We start from the raw sequence: 20000 nt of genomic DNA, 5'->3' as shown, positions 1-20000 counted from the left end.
GTAGCGCTTTGAGCACAATTCGTGGATATTGCGCTATATAAAGCTCAATTAATTTTTTTTAACGATGTGAAAACTTTACATTAATTTGATATCAGATAATTTCTGTTTTTATGGCGTGCATTTTTGTTAATTACTTTTCACAGCTTCTAGCAGATTAGTCTCACTTTGACTTGTATTAATTCCGAAGGATTAAATCCTGTTTTGTGTTTTCCTAGGATCGAATGATTGTTGTCATAGTCATAATGTTTTTCGTACTAACAGTATTCACTCTCTGTGTTCATTTAATAGGATTTAACTTTGTGGTATGTATTTCACTTGGGACACTCTATTTGCTTTCACTAACTCCTTAATTGCATATCATGTAAATGTTGCTGCTCGAAGCTCGATGAAATAAATAATAACTACGTCACTACCACATCATCTCATTCATCTGTGATGTTTCATTCATCCTGTTTTGTTGATAAAGGGGAAATCCACAGGTTCATTTGAACTGTTTTTGTAATTAAATTGAAGCTTACATTCAATTTCACATTATTATTTATTAATTACACATCGAACGCTTCTTTTTGTTTACATTCCAAGATTTTTCTTCTACAGAGAGGACCTATCAAATTTCTCTGTCGTCAATATGGAATTTAGTCATGTATTTGTGTTCTTATTGTTTTTTTTGTTTTTGGCTGAAAAAGGGTTTTGAGACCGAAACATTCCGTGTTTGGCATTTTGTCCTTTTTTCAAGCAGTCCACATCTTCTAGTCGTTAAGTATCACTTTGGTGGTATTTTTTATGGGTTTTGTGTGTGTGTGTGTGTGTGTGTGTGTGTTTGTGTGTGTGTGTGTGTGTGTGTTTTGTGTTTGTTTTTTGTTTCTTTGTTATTGTTGTTGTTGTTTGTTTGTTTGTTTAGATTTGTATTTTGCTCACTCTGACCAGAATCTTTCAAACTTCAATTCTTAAGTATGTGTATGTCATTTGACTTGTGAAAGATTCTTGGGACTAAGGAATCGGAATTAACTTTAAGTTAAATAAATTTGGACAAATGTTGGAGGATCGTAAGAAGGATTTTATGAATATCCGATTACTAGCCCAAGGATATCTAAGACATAATCGAGGTAGGGAAAACGTGTATGTCAATAAATATGACACATGCTGATATCAAACCGCTTTGTTCCACTATCAAAGGCCAATTAAATCTTGACTATCATTATTTTTCTCCTTCTCCTCCTCCTCCTCCTCCTCCTTCTTCTCCCTCCTCCCTCCTCCTCCTCCCTCTTCTTCTTTCTCCTCCCTCCTCCTCCTCCTCCTCCTCCTCCTTCCACCTCCCTCCTCCTCCTCCCTCCCTCCCTCCCTCCTCCTCCCTCCCTCCTCCTCCCTCCCTCCCTCTCCCTCCTCCTCCCTCCCTCCTCCCTCCCTCCCTCCTCCTCCTCCCTCCCTCCTTCCTTCTTCTTCTTCTTCTTCTTCTTCTTCTTCTTCCTTCTTTCTTCTTCTTCTCTTCTCTTCTTCTTCTTCTTCTTCTTTCTTCTTCTTCTTCTTCTTCTTCTTCTTCTTCTTCTTCTTCTTCTTCTTCTTTCTTCTTCTTCTTCTTCTTCTTCTTCTTCTTCTTCTTCTTCTTTCTTCTTCTTCTTCTTCTTCTTCTTCTTCTTCTTCTTCTTCTTTCTTCTTCTTCTTCTTCTTCTTTCTTCTTCTTCTTCTTCTTCTTCTTCTTCTTCTTCTTCTTCTTCTTCTTCTTCTTCTTCTTCTTCTTCTTCTTCTTCTTCTTCCTTCTTCTTCTTCTTCTTCTTCTTCTTCTTCTTCTCTTCTTCTTCTTCTTCTTCTTCTTCTTCTTCTTCTTCTTCTTCTTCTTCTTCTTCTTCTTCTTCTTCTTCTTCTTCTCTTCTTCTTCTTCTTTCTTCTTCTTCTCTTCTTCTTCTTCTTCTTCTTCTTCTTCTTCTTTTCTTCTTCTTCTTCTTCTCTCTCTTCTTTTCTCTTCTTCTTCCTTTTCTCTTACTGCTTCTTTTTTAAGTGTCACCATTTATACTCTTCCTCGTTTTTTTAAGAGACACATTTTATATTGTGCGTATTTCCCCGATCATAAAACATATCAGTGTCAGGAAATCTCAAAGTGCTTCATAAAAGTATGTGACAGGGAAACGTAATGGTATACGACACCGTTGTACTTTGTCATAGGAGATGTTTATGGTCTCTGTTTGTTCTGATACTCCTGGCCAGGAACTTTGACCTCAAATGAAATATCAAGAGACTAAAAACAACATCCGACTTTTCAAATAGTCTCAAACTAGCAATTCTTTGTCCCCTTTGAGTGTTAAAGCTGTTTCTTTGATATGTCGAGGGTCATTTTTAATCTAAATGATCGATATTTGAGGTTTACGTTTTCTTACCAAAATGAAAAATAATTGTTTGTTCCGAGTTACAGCAGACTTGAGGTCGTGCCATTTAAATTTATGTACCATGAAATTGAGAAATCGGACGCCAGCGACTCTTTTCTTCCTTAAAGATAAAGGAATAGATAGCATTAGCATTAGTGAGAGAAGATTTACTGTAAAATAGAGATGGGTTGGCCATACCCTGCGGGAAGAGCCCTGCAATATAACCAAGCAGGCTCTCGAATGGAACTCACAAGACAAGAGGAAACGGGGTCGTCCAAAACAGACGTGGAGGAGAAGCCTTCACCAAGATTTGTGCGTCTCCAATCTTACCTGGAGTGAGGCAAAGGTCTGTGCCAAGGACAGAAGAAGATGGAAGAGTGCTGTTGAGGCCCTATCTGCCGTACAACGACAAAACCCCGTATCTTCGAAATTGGGTCAAACAGACATTTTTATACCATTGTGATCAGAATGACACCCTGCATCCACTCACAAAATATTACGAGGCAATTCTTAAAAATAAAAAAGTTAAACATTTTAAAAACACCGTATGTTGCTATTTCAATCAGCTGATGCAGCGACAAAACCCCGTAAGTCCAGTTATACGGGGTTTTGTCGTTGCATTGCCTCGATACGGGGTTTTGTCGTTGTATAACCGGCCGTGTAGTACCGTATAATTGTAAATTCTTCATTAGCTTAATACAAGTCGATCATCAACATCGTCTTTTCATTCTTCGCCTTCCTTTTCTTTATCCCTCACCTCCTCCTCCTCCTCCTCTTCTTCGTCCCTGACCTCCTCCTCCTCTTTCTCTTCTCCTTCTTCTTCTCTTCCTTTTCTTCTTCTCCCCTCCTCCTCCTTTTCCTCACCCTCTTCCTCTCCTTCTACTTCTTCTTCTCCTCCTCCTCCTCTTCATCCTTCTTCTCTTCTTCTTCTTCTTCTTCTTCTTCTTTCTTCTTCTTCTTCTTCTTCTTCTTCTCCCCTCCTCCTCCTTGTCCTCCTCCTCTTCTTCGTCACCATCCTCCTCTTTCTCTCCTCCTTTTCTTCTTCTTCTTCTACTTCTTCTTCATCTCCTCCTCCTCCTCCTCCTCCTTGTCCTCCTCCACTTCCTCCAAATCTCCTTCTTCCTTTTCTTCTCCTTCTTCTTCTTTTTCTTCTCTCTCCCCTCCTCCTCCTTGTCCTCCTCCTCTTCTTCACCATCCTCCTCTTTCTCTCCTTCCTTCTCTTCTTCTTCTTCTACTTCTTCTTCTTCTTCGTCATCTCCTCCTCCTCCTCCTCCTCCTCCGCCTCCTCCTTGTCCTCCTCCACTTCCTCCAAATCTCCTTCTTCCTTTTCTTCTTCTCCCCTCCTCCTCCGTGTCCTCCTCTTCCTCAACCTCCTCCTTGTTCTTCTTCTTCTTCTTCTTCTCCTCCTCCTCCTTGTCCTCCTCCACTTCCTCCATATCTCCATCTTCCTTTTCTTCTCCTTCTTCTTCTTCTTTTTCTTCTTCTCCCCTCCTCCTCCTTGTCCTCCTCTTCCTCACCCTCCTCCTTTTTCCCTTTGTTCTTCTTCTTCTTCTTTCTTCTTCTTCTTCTTCTTCTTCTTCTTCTTCTTCTTCTTCTTCTTCTTCTTCTTCTTCTTCTTCTTCTTCTTCTTCTTCTCCCTCCTCCTCCTTGTCCTCCTCTCTTCTTCACCATCCTCCTCTTTCTCTCCTTCCTTCTCTTCTTCTTCTTCTTCTACTTCTTCTTCTTCTTCGTCATCTCCTCCTCCTCCTCCTCCTTGTCCTCCTCCACTTCCTCCAAATCTCCTTCTTCCTTTTCTTCTTCTCCCCTCCTCCTCCGTGTCCTCCTCTTCCTCAACCTCCTCCTTGTTCTCTTCTTCTTCTTCTTCTTCTTCTTCTTCTTCTTCTTCTTCTTCTTCTTCTTCTTCTTCTTCTTCTTCTTCTTCTTCTTCTTCTTCTTCTTCTTCTTCTCCTCCTCCTCCTCCACTTCCTCCATATCTCCATCTTCCTTTTCTTCTCCTTCTTCTTCTTCTTTTTCTTCTTCTCCCCTCCTCCTCCTTGTCCTCCTCTTCCTCACCCTCCTCCTTTTTCCCTTTGTTCTTCTTCTTCTTCTTTCTTCTTCTTCTTCTTCTTCTTCTTCTTCTTCTTCTTCTTCTTCTTCTTCTTCTTCTTCTTCTTCTTCTTTCTTCTTCTTCTTCTTCTTCTCCCCTCCTCCTCCTTGTCCTCCTCCTCTTCTTCACCATCCTCCTCTTTCTCTCCTTCCTTCTCTTCTTCTTCTTCTTCTACTTCTTCTTCTTCTTCGTCATCTCCTCCTCCTCCTCCTCCTTGTCCTCCTCCACTTCCTCCAAATCTCCTTCTTCCTTTTCTTCTTCTCCCCTCCTCCTCCGTGTCCTCCTCTTCATCAACCTCCTCCTTGTTCTCTTCTTCTTCTTCTTCTTCTTCTTCTTCTTCTTCTTCTTCTTCTTCTTCTTCTTCTTCTTCTTCTTCTTCTTCTTCTTCTTCTTCTCTCTTCTTCTTCTCCTCCTCCTCCTCCACTTCCTCCATATCTCCATCTTCCTTTTCTTCTCCTTCTTCTTCTTCTTTTTCTTCTTCTCCCCTCCTCCTCCTTGTCCTCCTCTTCCTCACCCTCCTCCTTTTTCCCTTTGTTCTTCTTCTTCTCCTTCTTCTTCTTCTTCTTCTTCTTCTTCCTCTTCCTCTTCTTTCTTCTTCTTCTTCTTCTTCTTCGTCTTCGTCTTCTTCTTCTTCTTCTTCTTCTTCTTCTTCTTCTTCTTCTTCTTCTTCTTCTTCTTCTTCTTCTCCCCTCCTCCTCTTCTTCACCCTCCTCTTCTTTCTCTCCTCCTTCTTTTCTTCTTCTTCTTCTTCTTCTTCTTCTTCTTCTTCTTCTTCTTCTTCTTCTTCTTCTTCTTCTTCTCCTCCTCCTCCTCCTCCTCCGCCTCCTCCTCCTGGTCCTCCTCCACATCCTCCATATCTCCTTCTTCCTGTTCTTCTCCTTCTTCTTCTTCGCTTTCTTCTTCTCCCCTCCTCCTCTTCCTCACCCTCCTCCTTTTTCTCTTCTTCTTCTTCTTCTCCTTCTTCTTCTTCTTTTCTCCTCACCCCCCTCCTCCTTGTCCTCTTCCTCTTACTTCATAACGAAATATTATCAGTAGTAAATAAATTTGAAAGACCCGATGTAACACTCTGTTCCCAATATATAAAAATATAGGTCAAACGCCGAGATACGGTATAGCACGCGTCATGATGCAACGACAAAACCCCGTATAATGTGAGATACGGTGTTTGCACCACTCCAATCGGCTTCCGATGCAGCGACAAAACCCCGTATAAACAGTAAATTCAGATTTTCGAATAGTACAGGTTTCTATTTTCTATTTTTATACATCAAATGTGATAGAATAAAAAAAGACCTTTCGATTGATACCAAATTTGCATCAATTCTCCGCATAGTTATTGTAAAAAGTTGAAGTAAAATTTGAAAAGTTTTTCGGCTCTCCTGTAAAATCACGTTTTGCCATTATACGGGGTTTTGTCGCTGTACGGCACCTATGCTCCGCCAGGAGCCAAGAGGCATAAGTCAAGTCAAGTCATGCAATGCGTTGGGGCCTACGAAAACGAAGATAGTAAACTATAGCGGCCGTGCACAAAACTCAGTGTTGTAATGGGGCAATATTTTGCGTCGGCTTGAGACATAAAAATGTGAGGGTTACAATTAATGGTTATCAAACCTAAATAAGCATACGACATATCGTAGATAGCAAATAAGACGATTAACTATTATATTAAGTGATTAGATCCTGTAAACAATGCCAAATTGTTTTGTTTTGTTTGTTTGTTTATTTGTTTTTTCGTTAAATTGAAATCCTGAGGGAGACATAATATCAAGTCGTTTGTAACTGCATACATGATTGGAAACTCCCCAGCCCCCCCCCCCCCACCCCCCACCACTCAATTCGGACAAGATAGCCCCTGGAAACGATTACCTGACTCCAACCTGTCTCTTTTCAGTCAGTTTTTATTGAATTACGGCAGTTCTACAACATATCTATGGCAGCAGGCATAACGGCCATCAGAGTAAATGTTTATTGTGGAAGACGCATTTAAGAAAAAACCCAAAACCAAACAAAGAAAAAAACAAAACAAAACAAAACAAAACAAAAAAACGGAAGCAAAAAAATGAGCTAGGTATTTTTGAACGACTCTTTCTAATTAACATAAAACACAGACTTTTCTTGAATGTCTTGAAAGTATAAGCAGAAATATTAAACTAGAATTGATAATCAAAACACAGCTTTTTCTACGTTCTAGCATGAAAAGCACCGACCAGTATTTGAAAGCAAATACGCCGTAACCAAGAAACAACGGCATTCATAAAACAATGTGACACCAAGAGACTGGCAGAGTCTATAGATAGTTCGAAGTTGACGTCACTCAGGTCTTTGTTATTGTTTTTTGCCATCCGCGTTTATGAGTAATGCTCACTAAACTGTAAAATACTAACGAAAGAGTGAAAATGGAAAGGCTTCGTATGGGAACAAAACAGACAATGGACGTTTCGGGTACAAACCCTTCGTCAGCACAACAATACACAAATAAACGTGGAAAACAAATAAAATATAATGAAAAATAACTTGTATCGTCTGTACTCAATGGTGGTTGCAGTATGAATGAAATGTTAGCGTGGCGTGGGTAGAGGATAGGGTGCCCCAGGGGGGTGATCTAATTGATAAGCAGAGGTCAGCGTCAGGGAACAGAACTTTCCAGACTATACTGGAAGATAAAAGACATATTGGTAGTAGTAGTAGTAGTAACAACAAGATATGAAGTGAATAGAAAAGTGCCAGAAGACAATAGAGAATAAAAATTTTTCGCGGCGGTGGTGGGTTTGAACCTGCGACCTTATGGTACGACAACTCCGCCTGGCAGGTGAGAGCGTGGCTCTACCGTGTGAGCTATCAACGAACACATAAAATATTCGTTTCAAACTCAAAGTCATTACTAGATCCCTCTCTCACCCACTTCTTGAGACCGCCGATTCGTTCGTACACCACCATCGCGAATAATTTTGACCAGCAGTTAAGCTTAATAGCCAATATTCTCAACACAAACATATAACATAGAAACGATTGAGACATTGAGTATGCTCCGGTGTATGGGGTGAATTTTTAATTCAGAAAAGTGAGTGGAGCAGGCACTTATGTTGGTAACAACAAGATATGAAGTGAATAGAAAAGTGCCAGAAGACAATAGAGAATGAAAATTTTTCGCGGCGGTGGTGGGGTTTGAACCTGCGACCTTATTGGTACGACAACTCCGCCTGGCAGGTGAGAGCGTGGCTCTACCGTGTGAGCTATCAACGAACACATAAAATATTCGTTTCAAACTCAAAGTCATTACTAGATCCCTCTCTCACCCACTTCTTGAGACCGCCGATTCGTTCGTACACCACCATCGCGAATAATTTTGACCAGCAGTTAAGCTTAATAGCCAATATTCTCAACACAAACATATAACATAGAAACGATTGAGACATTGAGTATGCTCCGGTGTATGGGGTGAATTTTTAATTCAGAAAAGTGAGTGGAGCAGGCACTTATGTTGGTAACAACAAGATATGAAGTGAATAGAAAAGTGCCAGAAGACAATAGAGAATGAAAATTTTTCGCGGCGGTGGTGGGGTTTGAACCTGCGACCTTATTGGTACGACAACTCCGCCTGGCAGGTGAGAGCGTGGCTCTACCGTGTGAGCTATCAACGAACACATAAAATATTCGTTTCAAACTCAAAGTCATTACTAGATCCCTCTCTCACCCACTTCTTGAGACCGCCGATTCGTTCGTACACCACCATCGCGAATAATTTTGACCAGCAGTTAAGCTTAATAGCCAATATTCTCAACACAAACATATAACATAGAAACGATTGAGACATTGAGTATGCTCCGGTGTATGGGGTGAATTTTTAATTCAGAAAAGTGAGTGGAGCAGGCACTTATGTTGGTAACAACAAGATATGAAGTGAATAGAAAAGTGCCAGAAGACAATAGAGAATGAAAATTTTTCGCGGCGGTGGTGGGGTTTGAACCTGCGACCTTATTGGTACGACAACTCCGCCTGGCAGGTGAGAGCGTGGCTCTACCGTGTGAGCTATCAACGAACACATAAAATATTCGTTTCAAACTCAAAGTCATTACTAGATCCCTCTCTCACCCACTTCTTGAGACCGCCGATTCGTTCGTACACCACCATCGCGAATAATTTTGACCAGCAGTTAAGCTTAATAGCCAATATTCTCAACACAAACATATAACATAGAAACGATTGAGACATTGAGTATGCTACTACTACTACTACTACTACTACTACTACACTAACTACTACTACTACTACTACTACTACTACTACAACTACTTACTACTACTACTACTACACTACTACTACATACTACTACTATACTACACTACTATACTTAACACTATACCTACTACTACTACTACTACTACTACTACTACTACTACTACAACTACTACTACTACTACTACTTACTACTACTTACTACTACTACTACTACTATACTACTACTACTACTACTACTACTACTACTAACTACTACTACTACTACTACTACTACTACTACACTACTACTATACTACTACTACTACTACTAACTACTAACTATACTACTACTACTACTACTACTAACTACTACTCTACTACTACTACTACTACTACTAACTACATACACTAACTAAACACTACTACTACTAACTACTACTACTACTACACTAACTACTACTACTACTACTACTACTAATACTACTACTACTACTACTACTACTACTACTACACTACTAACTACTACTATACTACTACTAACTACTACTACATACTACTACTACTACTAATACTACTACTACTACTACTACTACTACTACTACTACTACTAATACTAACTACAACTACTACTACTACTAACTAATACTACTACTACTACTAACTACTACTACTACTCCCTACTACTAACTACTACTACTACTACTACTACTACTACTACTACTACTAACCTACTACTACTACTAACTACTACTACTACTATACTACTACTACTAACTACTATACTACTACTACTACTTACTACTTATACTATACTACTACTACTACTCTACTACTACTACTACACTTACTACTATACTACTACTAACTACTACTTACACTACTAACTACTACTATACTACATACTCTACTATATACTAAATAATAATAATAATAATAATAATAATAATAATAATAATAATAATAATAATAATAATATAATAACAACAACACCAACAACAACACAACAACAACAACCACCATCTTATAGTATCAATTCCAATTTTATCATTGAAATTTCAAAATGCACAACCAGATACTCCAAAGTCATTGAAATATTAACGCCATATGAGTCATCTTACTTCTTGCTATTTGAATGTACAGTCCGTAACACACCTAATAATCACTCCTGACATGTGTAATCTTATCAACAGCAAGTGATTACAATATAGATTAGGGGGACAATTTAAAAACAGGGACCAGGTGGCCATAAAAGTACGGAGAGAAGAAAAAGCAGGAAAAAAAAAGAAAACTTTTTTTCAAACGAAAAATATTGTATTGTGCGACAACCACGCTCTACCTATTTTAAAAAGAGACTCGAGTTTTACACCTGCCGTTTTCAGTAATCGTTGGATCACAATAACATGCAAAATGTATGTAGAGTGAAATGCATAGGGGGACATTTTGTATGATTTACCTGTTGTATGGATGTGTTATCGGGTACACGCACAATGCCTCATCTACTAGGGTATTTCGAAACCTTACAGTGATGGAGACCCAGCTTTCTTTAATAATTAATACATAAAACAAAATTCCTTGCATTCATTCATCTCCAAGAGGAAGAAATTATGTCTTTCGGCCTATTCCAAAGGGAGAGTGGAATAACCCAGGCGCCAGCCGCAGTGCAGTGCCTCAAAGTAGCTAGGCGAGGTGACTTGTTCAAGGCCACACAGCGTGACGGGAAGTAGAACTCGGTACCTTTCGGATAGAAAGCAAAGACCATTATTGCTCTCTTGACGAAAACAGCCTTTTTATAGACGAGCTTCAAATTTAAAGTAATGTTCGACACATGAGATTTATATTTTACAATACGGATATAGATAGGTGTTTGTTTGCATTCCTTCCTAGCTTGCTGCAGCAGGCAGGACGACAAGTCGTTTGTTGTTGACACAGGGAAATTCAAAGACACATGATGGCCGTATAGCTGCCTGCCTATGGACGATGTTGGTGACACTATACATTATTACAATAAAGATGTAAATTATTATGTGTCGCTCTGAGCCAAAGATGAATGCAACATGGCACGAACTAAAAAATTGGATTGGGTGTGTTTGTTTTTGTTTTTGTTTTTTTTGTTTGTTGTTGTTTTGTTTTTTGGTTATTTCCTCTATTCCAACTTTTTTTTTTTAAAGAGATTTTATATAGCGCAATATCTACTAAAATGTGCTCAAAGCGCTTTACAAGGGGTTCCTGGTCAACAGCAATATTTAACACGTAGGACGGGACATGCCGCCTGTTACTGTTAGGCGATATTACAATTCTTCGGACAAAGACACAACCGTTAACGACCAGGCACTCATTTTACACCTGAGTACGGTGAGAGAATCTGAGTAAAGAGCCTTTTCCAAGGACTCAACTATGCGCCGAGCGCGAGGCTCGAACCCAGGACCTTCCGATCTGAAAGCGAGTGTCATACCACTAGACCACATAGTCGCACAACTTTGGATCCGAACTTTAAGTTGTATTCTTTTGTTGCTCTATTTAAAGTCTGTATCAACCAAAATTGCAATGATGTCTATCCTTATTTAATGCGTATTATTTAAACGCCTAAACTTTGGGCTAAAATTCTGAATATGGATGAATTGAGGTCAAATTTGACTGCAGTGAAATTGGTGTCGATTGCAGCCTTAGGTGTCTAGGTGTGTTGTTAGCAACAGAATAATTTTCTAAAATTCGTTGCCAGTGCGTGGAAAAATGTACAGTTATAATATAAACGTATAAAGTGTATATGGCGGGGGCATGGGGAGGGGGGGGGGGGCAACACAAAGAAAAATTACAGGTGCGATGATGAAAAAAAAAATGAAAGACAGGGAAAAATGAAATAACACCCCCCCCCCCCCCCCCCCCCGACTGACATGGCCACACATATACACGCGCACACACACACACACACACACACCTATACAACAATAGGTCACAATGATCTCTTTATGATCAGGTGTGTTGTCAATCGAATCGACTTGTAACAACTGACAAATCAACTTGACTTTGAAGTAAAAAAGGAAACGAGTGTAAATAGTGTATCTACACGTTACAATAAAATATGTCTCAATGGCAGAGCACTTTCTTTACAAGCATAGGGTCAGGTGTTAATTCCAACTGCAATCGAAAGTGTGTCTATCCATCCCTCATTCCACTCAGCAGTGACCGAGTAGCTAGGTACACATGAGATCTGTCCGAATGTACTTTAAGAGAGACCTAATCGTCATATCCAAATGGTCCATTACAGCTGCTGTCCGTTTAAAGTCACAGAATCAGGGATAAATTTCGGCTCCACGAGTCCTATTAAAAATAAAAAGAGAAAGAAAAAAAAAAAAAGAGAGAGAGAGAGAGAGAGAGACACACACACACACACACAGAGAGAGAGAGAGAGAGAGAGAGAGAGAGAGAGAGAGAGAATCCCGAATTAGCCATTACATATAAGAGCGGATTATATATAATAGGATGCATTAGAGATTCACTGTACTCATACATTATAAATTAGCGTCACCCCGGCGGCGCCATTTGAACCTGTGTCAAGGGACGTCCTACACAAAAGACGATGTGTTTAATTATGCAGATGGTTCCAGTTATGGATGGATAAACCCATTAGACCAGGGTACATTATCCGCCGCACTCTGGAAAAACACGGATTTAAAATGTGGGCAAGAGAATAACTCTACTTCAATTGTGACCAGTGACATCTATAGAGTTTATGAAGTCCTAGATTGTGACCCTTCGCCTCAAAACGATATTAAGTCGGGTTGTTAAGATGTTGAAAATTGAATTTATAGCCTTGAAAATTGAATTTATAGCCAGAAATATCAGACTTGTGTTGAGTTTGTATGTTTTATTGAAGAGAATGGATACCATATTATAGGAAGATAATGCCAACATTTTGTATTTTTGAACAGTTTAACATTTATTTCGGCTTTTAAGCATCTGGTTCGTTCCGACATAATAGAGGCTGGTCTATGGAGTGGACAGAGATACAGTAAAAAAAAAGTGCGCGTGGGGGGGGGGGGGAGTCTGTGATAGAGATGGATAGATATAAATAGATAGAGAGAGTGTGTATGTGTGTGCGTGTGTTTGTGTGTGTGTGTGAGAGAGAGAGAGTGAGAGAAAGAGAGAGAGAGAGAGAGAGTGAGAGAAAGAGAGAGAGAGAGAGTGAGAGAAAGAGAGAGAGAGAGAGAGAGAGAGAGAGTGAGAGAGAGAGAGAGAGAGAGAGAGAGAGAGAGAGTGAGAGAAAGAGAGAGAGAGAGAGAGAGAGAGTGAGAGAAAGAGAGAGAGAGAGAGAGTGAGAGAAAGAGAGAGAGAGAGTGAGAGAAAGAGAGAGAGAGAGTGAGAGAGAGAGAGAGAGAGAGAGAGAGAGAGAGAGAGATTCATTCATTGTTGTTATGCACCTCAGTCGGTAGTACAACGAACTCGCCCCCGAATGGAATTAGCTCTCCCCTCGTCACGTGAGATGTCTTTGGCGGCTACTTGGTCTTGTGTATGACATTCGCTTTCGGATAGGAGGGTCCTGGGTTCGAGAATAGCTCGGCGCACAGTTGAGTCCTCGGAAAAATTTCTTCACTCACATTTTCTCATCGTACTCAGGTGTAAAATGAGCACCTGGCCGTTAACAGCGTTGACTCGGTCGGAAAAAATATATAATATCACTTAACAGACGTCAGGTCTCGCTCTACGTGTTACGTGTTATTGCTGCTGTTGACCAGGGACCTTTAAAGCACTTGAGTACTAATTATGAGTTAAAGTTTTTTGTTGGTTTTTCTTTCTAGGCAATCTGAGAAACTATTAGCATATTCTGAATGTCTTTCTTCCATCGCCTACTAATAGTACTCTATAGAAGTTTCTACTTTATTTCCTTCTATTTGCCCTACCAGTAATTCCAAAGGCTAATATAATATCAAATCTTGCAGAAAGCAATCTCCTTCGTCAGGTCTATCAAAGTGGAATTCAATTTTGCTTCTTTAGAGTGAAACAGATCATACAAATGGTTTGCCTTTATATATAAAGAACGTAGCTTGTCTATTGGAGAATGGCTTCCGTTATGTAGGACGGCGCCATATCATTAGACAGAGAGTAGCAAGTAGCCTAAGTTGTAAGTTAAACAAATTACTTTATACGTATCGAGCAAGGGAAATCGAACTAAACTATAGTCTAGCTGCTATGAAATAGAGGTACAAATAGTACATACGCAAATAGGTGAAATGAATGAAAAGCTATTAATTAAAGGCTTGTTAAAGGATCAAAGAAGAAAACTGGTTTGTAACATAGAAAACTGAAGTGTTGATGACATAGGGTCTATTATCTTGTGTACGACAACATACTCTCCGCTGCCCTCCGATCTACGTAGCCCTAAACTCACGCAACACTAACACCGACTATATCCGTAGTTAATCCGGGTTACTTTTACCCCATGCTTATGTATTACATCTTCTGAGACAAATTATAGGCGTGGTATCAAAGCTTATGTTTTTAGTTTTTACATGGTATGATAATTGAATAAAAATATCTATGTACATGATCATTTTTAATACATTTTTTTCCAATTTTGAAAAGTAACAAAAATCTCTAGGATTGAGTGAGTTAACCAACAGAACACTTATATTTAGTGACGTTATCCATTGCAAATTCTTTTGGTCAGGCATGATGACGATGACGATGTGTCATTATAAGGAACATTATCGATTTAAATAAGTCGGTGTGGCGAGGAAGGAAACCGAAATAAACCGTGACTGAATGTTCTTTCATCATGAATGGTCCTGAATGGCTATCTCGATGCATACGTCATGTAAAAGAAAGAAAGAAAGAAAAGGGAAACATATAAAGCGTGATATTAAACATTTGATAAAGGATCAAAGAGATAAATTGGTTTTCTGGTGGGAGAACAATAAAACTGAAGGGTGTACAATGTCTTATAATATTATATAGACTCTCGTTTGTCCTGGAACATACACTGGTGTTGTACTCTGACTCTGACACAAGATACTGTTTTCGTTTTGACCAGAAAACTTTCACTTCGAGTATCGATCGGTGAGGTGTCCGCCCACTCATCAAAAAGTCTCAAACCTGAGACTGCTTGAGAAAGGGCATCATATTATTATGTTTGACACCTTTTCCCGGGGGCAAGTACAAGTCGGGGGTTGTCTTAATCGACCGATATTGAAGTAAAAGTTTTCTCACCCAAACGAATTTTGTAAAACGTATTGTGTTTTGTCATAACACGGCAGTCCAAATACAAACACTCCACACTATCTAGTAGAAAAGTCAATATTTGTAGTGGTGACTATAGGACTAAGTCAGAATGACGTTAGCCATTGAAACATCACACCCATTCGACCGGTATTTAGTATTTAATTTATCGAGGAGATATTTATTGTATACACACACTGATGCTAGCAGTTGAGTCTGTAAAACAAACCATCAAGTCTTTTTTTTTTTTAAACAAAGACTTTATAATACACATAACGCTCTATAAGACTAATTAATATCATTTATAAAACTATGTCAAGATATTGACAGAGGATCGTTTCGAAGCTTGGGTCTAAACAAAGAAAATCAGTACTTTTTATTCTTCATGCTGGCTAGAACTTTTCATATGTCTTGTGATCAGAATGTGTTAAAGCCAAAACATTATCAGATTTTAAATGTTTTTTCTCCTCTGGATACGCCTTTTATGCTCGTCGGAGAAATATTTCATAAAGGCGTCCGCCATTGTTCCGATAGTTTAGGGCCAGTTACTAAGTTACCATGCGTCATTACGAGGGAAGTGACGTTGCGACTGTTGAAGCGTATTACGGTTGATGACTGAATGAAGAAGCCTGCCCCCTACCTAATCAACGGAATTTTGCTCTAGAATGATAAGAATTTTACATTGTTATTTATATCTTCGAGCTGCGAGCAGCACCATTTACATCGCCTGTTTAATGGGAACAAATTCTATTCATAGCACCAAACATTAAAAACCTGTCTTTGGCCAAGATAGCTCAGTTGGAAGGGCACTCACTCCACACGGGAATGAGAGCGTTTTCGGGCGAAGTTTACAGCCCCCCCCCCCCCCTTTCTGTTTAACCCTCTCCTTACCAACTATAGGAAAATCGTCACATTCGTTACGATACAACCAACAATTTTCTTTTGTACATCATAAAGAAAATGAACAGTGTGTTGTAGAGCACGTTTTGCTAAAGAAATTATTTATCGCAAGAATTTTACTGCTGTTGTGTTTCAGTGATAAAAAATCTATTTTTGTTTCAGTTGAGTGTGAAGTTTTGGGGAAAATCCTGGTTAAACAGCAATGCTTGGTTACCTGGGTCCTTTAGATCTGGCAGAAAGTTCTCTGCATTAGACTATTATCCGTTTCACGCTAAGAACGCCGGCTCACGGACTTGCGGCGCTGAAAGACCGACCTGGGGCCAAGAGTAACGCGAAATGTTAGCCTGGGTCCACGTCATATTCGGAATAATATAAAACCTCGACCCTACATCAAAATAATAGGTGGCTCATGTTTACATAGAAAATTCTATATGATTATAATGTGTGAATAATAATATGGATTTAGGCCACTTTACATAATACATGGTTTACAGTACAGGGGACTGATTCAATGAATGCAAATGGGATATTATTATAATATGATATGTATTACTTTGAATAAATCATGAACTGAAGGCGAGCAATCCGATAAAACCAAATGACAAGGATACCCGTTGGTTCAATAACTTGCTGTATTTTATTAGGCCAGTGTGAGATTATCAGTCAAATGGTGACAAGTTTTGAACAGAGATATTGACAATTTTAGTCAAGAGGTCAATTTTTATGGAAAATGAGTTATCATAAAAAATCATTAACTCTCTCCCTACCAGCCATTTTCAGGATTTTTTCCAAAACTTCACACCAAACTAAGACAAACATATATTTTTATCACTCAAAAACAATAGCAGTAAGTTCTTGCCATATATAATTTCCTTATCAAAACGTGCTGTTCATTTTCTTTCAATTTTATTATGTACGAAAGAAATTTGAATAAGAAAAATGTTGGTTGTATCCTAACAAATGTGACGATTTTCCTATAGTTGGTGAGGAGAGGGTTGAATCAAACATTTTTCTACATATTGATGAAATATTTTAATTGAATTCTACTCCCAAATACATGTATTTTATTATTTCTTTTTTTTTTAGGAAGGTAATTATAATACTTAATATTAATATCAACTCTTGTCAACTTTGGAAGCGATTTTCTCAAAATTAGGGTTTCACACCCTAGCCCATGCATATGACCATAATTTCATGAAAAATCACCAGATTTGCTTCAAATAAAGATTAAAATGCCCAGGAGGCATTGGGCTTTCAAAAAATGCAACAACAAAAAACAAAAAAAACAAAAAAAAAAAAAACAAACATACGCAAAAACAAAAATTTTCACAATGCGACTGATTATGTCGCACCGTGATAAAAACCTAACGTGAAAAAAAAATTCTCTCGACCGTAGTCAATTAAAAAGACAAGCATTGCCACTTTTCTATCGTTGTATGTGATTCATTTTTAGGGATTTAGAGCAGGTCTTTTTTCATTGAGGTCAAACTGTTCTCAATGGTGAAGTCCGCGTAAAGGTTTCAATCAAGACAATTTACAAGATTTTACTTCAATTCTGGATGTATTCTATTTTTTGCTTTTGTTTTGTTTTGTTTCGTTTGTAAGTAAGTAAGTAAGTGTGTGTGTGTGTGTGTGTGTGTGTGTGAAGTAAGGTAAAAAAGTTGTGAACTGGGCTAATCATGGTAACATTAAAACTACAATAGGATAATACAACTACACCCATCTTAATTTATCATCTGGTCTGCATCAATAACTTTGTCAAAATATTATAAAAAGGAAAAGATTTAAAAAATGGTCTAAACAACTTCACAACTTTACGTTGAAATGACAAATGACGAAACAAAAAAAAGACACATTTGTTTCCCCACAGACACTGCACTTACCTGTCTTCGTTGACGAGATAAAATCCTGGAGTTGAAATAAAAACACATGCACTGTAGAATAAGTCCTAAAGTGTCTTAAAACTTCAGTGTTAAGTTTTTATGTTTATCGTCCGTGAAATCTTCCAAAAACAACCACAATCACTGACCCCTTCCATCAAACGAAAACAACCAAAAAACTTACAAGAATCGTCTTTTTTTTCTTGAGATTATGTAAACAACGATCTTATCTAACAACAAATTGCAGGTCTCAATCTACTGCTAATATCTAAATCTAAATGAACTGAAAGTAAATAAAAGCCTAAACTGCACCATTCACACACATCAGACACAGCAAGTTTGTATAAGTTCGACGCACGCAGGCAGGTAAATCGGTCACACAAAGGTAGTCAAACACACACACACACAGACGCAGACGACCGACGACGGCACACCACAGACACAGCCCGCCCCTCGCTGTGTCCTCGCGTTTTGTCAACGATCGTTTGGTTGCCCTTCCTCCCGCCCAGTCTTTCTCTTTCTTTGCCTCCTCTTGACAAAACCTTTTTTTTTTTAAATTTTGACCAGAAAATGTCTACATCAAAAGAAATTGGTCAATTAAAATGACCGTCTATTTACCAGAAAGATTCAAACTTGAGCCTTCAAAGTAAGTTTGAGACTGTTTGTTTGTATTTTGACAAGTTGAAGTTCATTTTAATAGATCGGCATAATTTGAAAATTTGAGTAATCTGGACACACAAAAAAAGTAATGATTCCATGTTTTGTCAGAAAACGGTACAAATAATTTTGTGTGTCCCGAAAACTGGGATGGGTGTTGAACTAGCTGTTTGCTGTTTGCTGGTGATGATAAACAGCCGTGACTTTTTAATGTTTCTATTCTTTCTGGGGTTTCTTTTTCTTTTTTAATTTCTCCAGACAACGATAATCACTTCCTTTCAACACAGACTCCAGGGTGGCTATTTTTTGTTTTGTTTTTTTGTTGTATTTGGATTTTTTTTTTCTTAACTTTATATTTCAATCTATTCTCTATATAAATTTTCAACAGTTGTGGTCGGCAAAAGCAAATCAATCACCCATACCGAAAAAAAAAATAAATAAAAAATAAAAATATAAATCAATAAATCATTGCCAGTCAAAAGCTTGGACTGAAAACTAAAGGTTAGCAAAACAAATCTACCATATTTAAGATAAGATAAGATATGCTTTATCAAGCTGGCCGGAACAACTTGGGGTGCTAATCAAGCTCTTCTGAGGACTTCCGCTCTGGCACTATGCTATTCCACCGCGGGGTTTTAAGCTCCAGTGTGGGGTAGAAGTAGCAAGAACGTTGAGAAGGTAAATGTAAAACTTGGCTAGTCCGTCATGCATATAGTGTCGGGAACCATGGCAACAACGCCCAGGGAATGGGGCCCGATAATGGCAGCAATGACCACCCCTCTTTGGCCTTTGATGGATCGGAAGGTCCTAGGTAAAAGGTCGAAGCGGCGCATAGTAGTTGAGTCCTTGGAAATTTCTCTTTACTCACATTCTCTTATGTCATGACGAGGCTACCGGGTTTGTTCGCGATTGTACACGAGTGTGGCAATGATTTTGCTGCCTGGATAAATCATCATAACATTATTGTGTGAGACCAGTAATGGGAGCGATCTATATTCATGTTTTCGTCCAACCAAGTCATCAATCACATGATGTGTTCCTGTCCAACGATTGGATATTTCTTCAGAAATGTAAACACGCTGCTTTGTTTATGAAAGTTGTAAGCATACCCACGTGACAAGCTGAACAAAATGAACAATCGGGATTTAGATATTTCAAAAACGGTGAATGAACACTTTACACTATGTGGGTCATTTTGAGCACATATTCCAATGTGACCAATGACCTCGGCCACATGGAAATGTAATATAGATCATGCCCATTCCAAGCTGCTGCCATCTTTAACAAAGCATGTTTACCTCATATTAATTTGTCAGAGAACTCACTAAAACAAATTAATACCCGAATTGTGGAAAAGCCACGAAATTGTGACATTTATTTGAAGAATAATCTAAAGTCTGAGGTTTCAGATTTTTTAACTCGATGGATTTTTAAAGAAAATTCCAAAAATAAATAAATAAGTAAATAAATAAATAAATTGTAAAACATATGTCGAAACAAAACGAAAGGGGAAAAGCAGAAAGAAAGAAAGAAAGAAGTGACACCGCAATGTTGGAAAACGAAGAAATTGATTTTTAAATGGCTACGGCGATAATTATTATCAAATTTCAGATTTTAGTTGTTCCAGAAACTGCAATCATTTCTAAACATAAAAACAATAATTCAACACAGATATTGGCAATACGT

At 38.5% G+C, this 20000-nt stretch overlaps 1 protein-coding gene across 3 annotated transcripts in view; it reads right to left on the bottom strand.

Moving 5' to 3' along the window:
- The window catches only part of LOC144971594 (protocadherin-1-like), a 156407-nt gene extending 138307 nt beyond the window's left edge, over positions 1–18100 (bottom strand). Inside the window, exon 1 of one of the 3 annotated variants that reach the window (XR_013645168.1) lies at positions 17661–18100. The gene's annotated coding sequence lies outside the window, so the exon portion shown is untranslated. The remainder of the gene's footprint in view (positions 1–17660) is intronic. The other 2 variants (XR_013645169.1, XM_078912660.1) reach the window with 2 other exon arrangements.
- Between the last annotated feature and the right edge of the window lie 1900 nt (positions 18101–20000).

This window comes from Berghia stephanieae, chromosome 4, assembly GCF_034508935.2.
Source record: "Berghia stephanieae isolate SIO BIC M18660-M18661 chromosome 4, UCSD_Bste_1.3, whole genome shotgun sequence".
Classification (NCBI taxonomy): Eukaryota; Metazoa; Mollusca; class Gastropoda; order Nudibranchia; family Aeolidiidae; genus Berghia; species Berghia stephanieae.
Note: the sequence above shows the minus strand (reverse complement) of the source record. Positions and strands in the feature narration are given on the sequence as shown.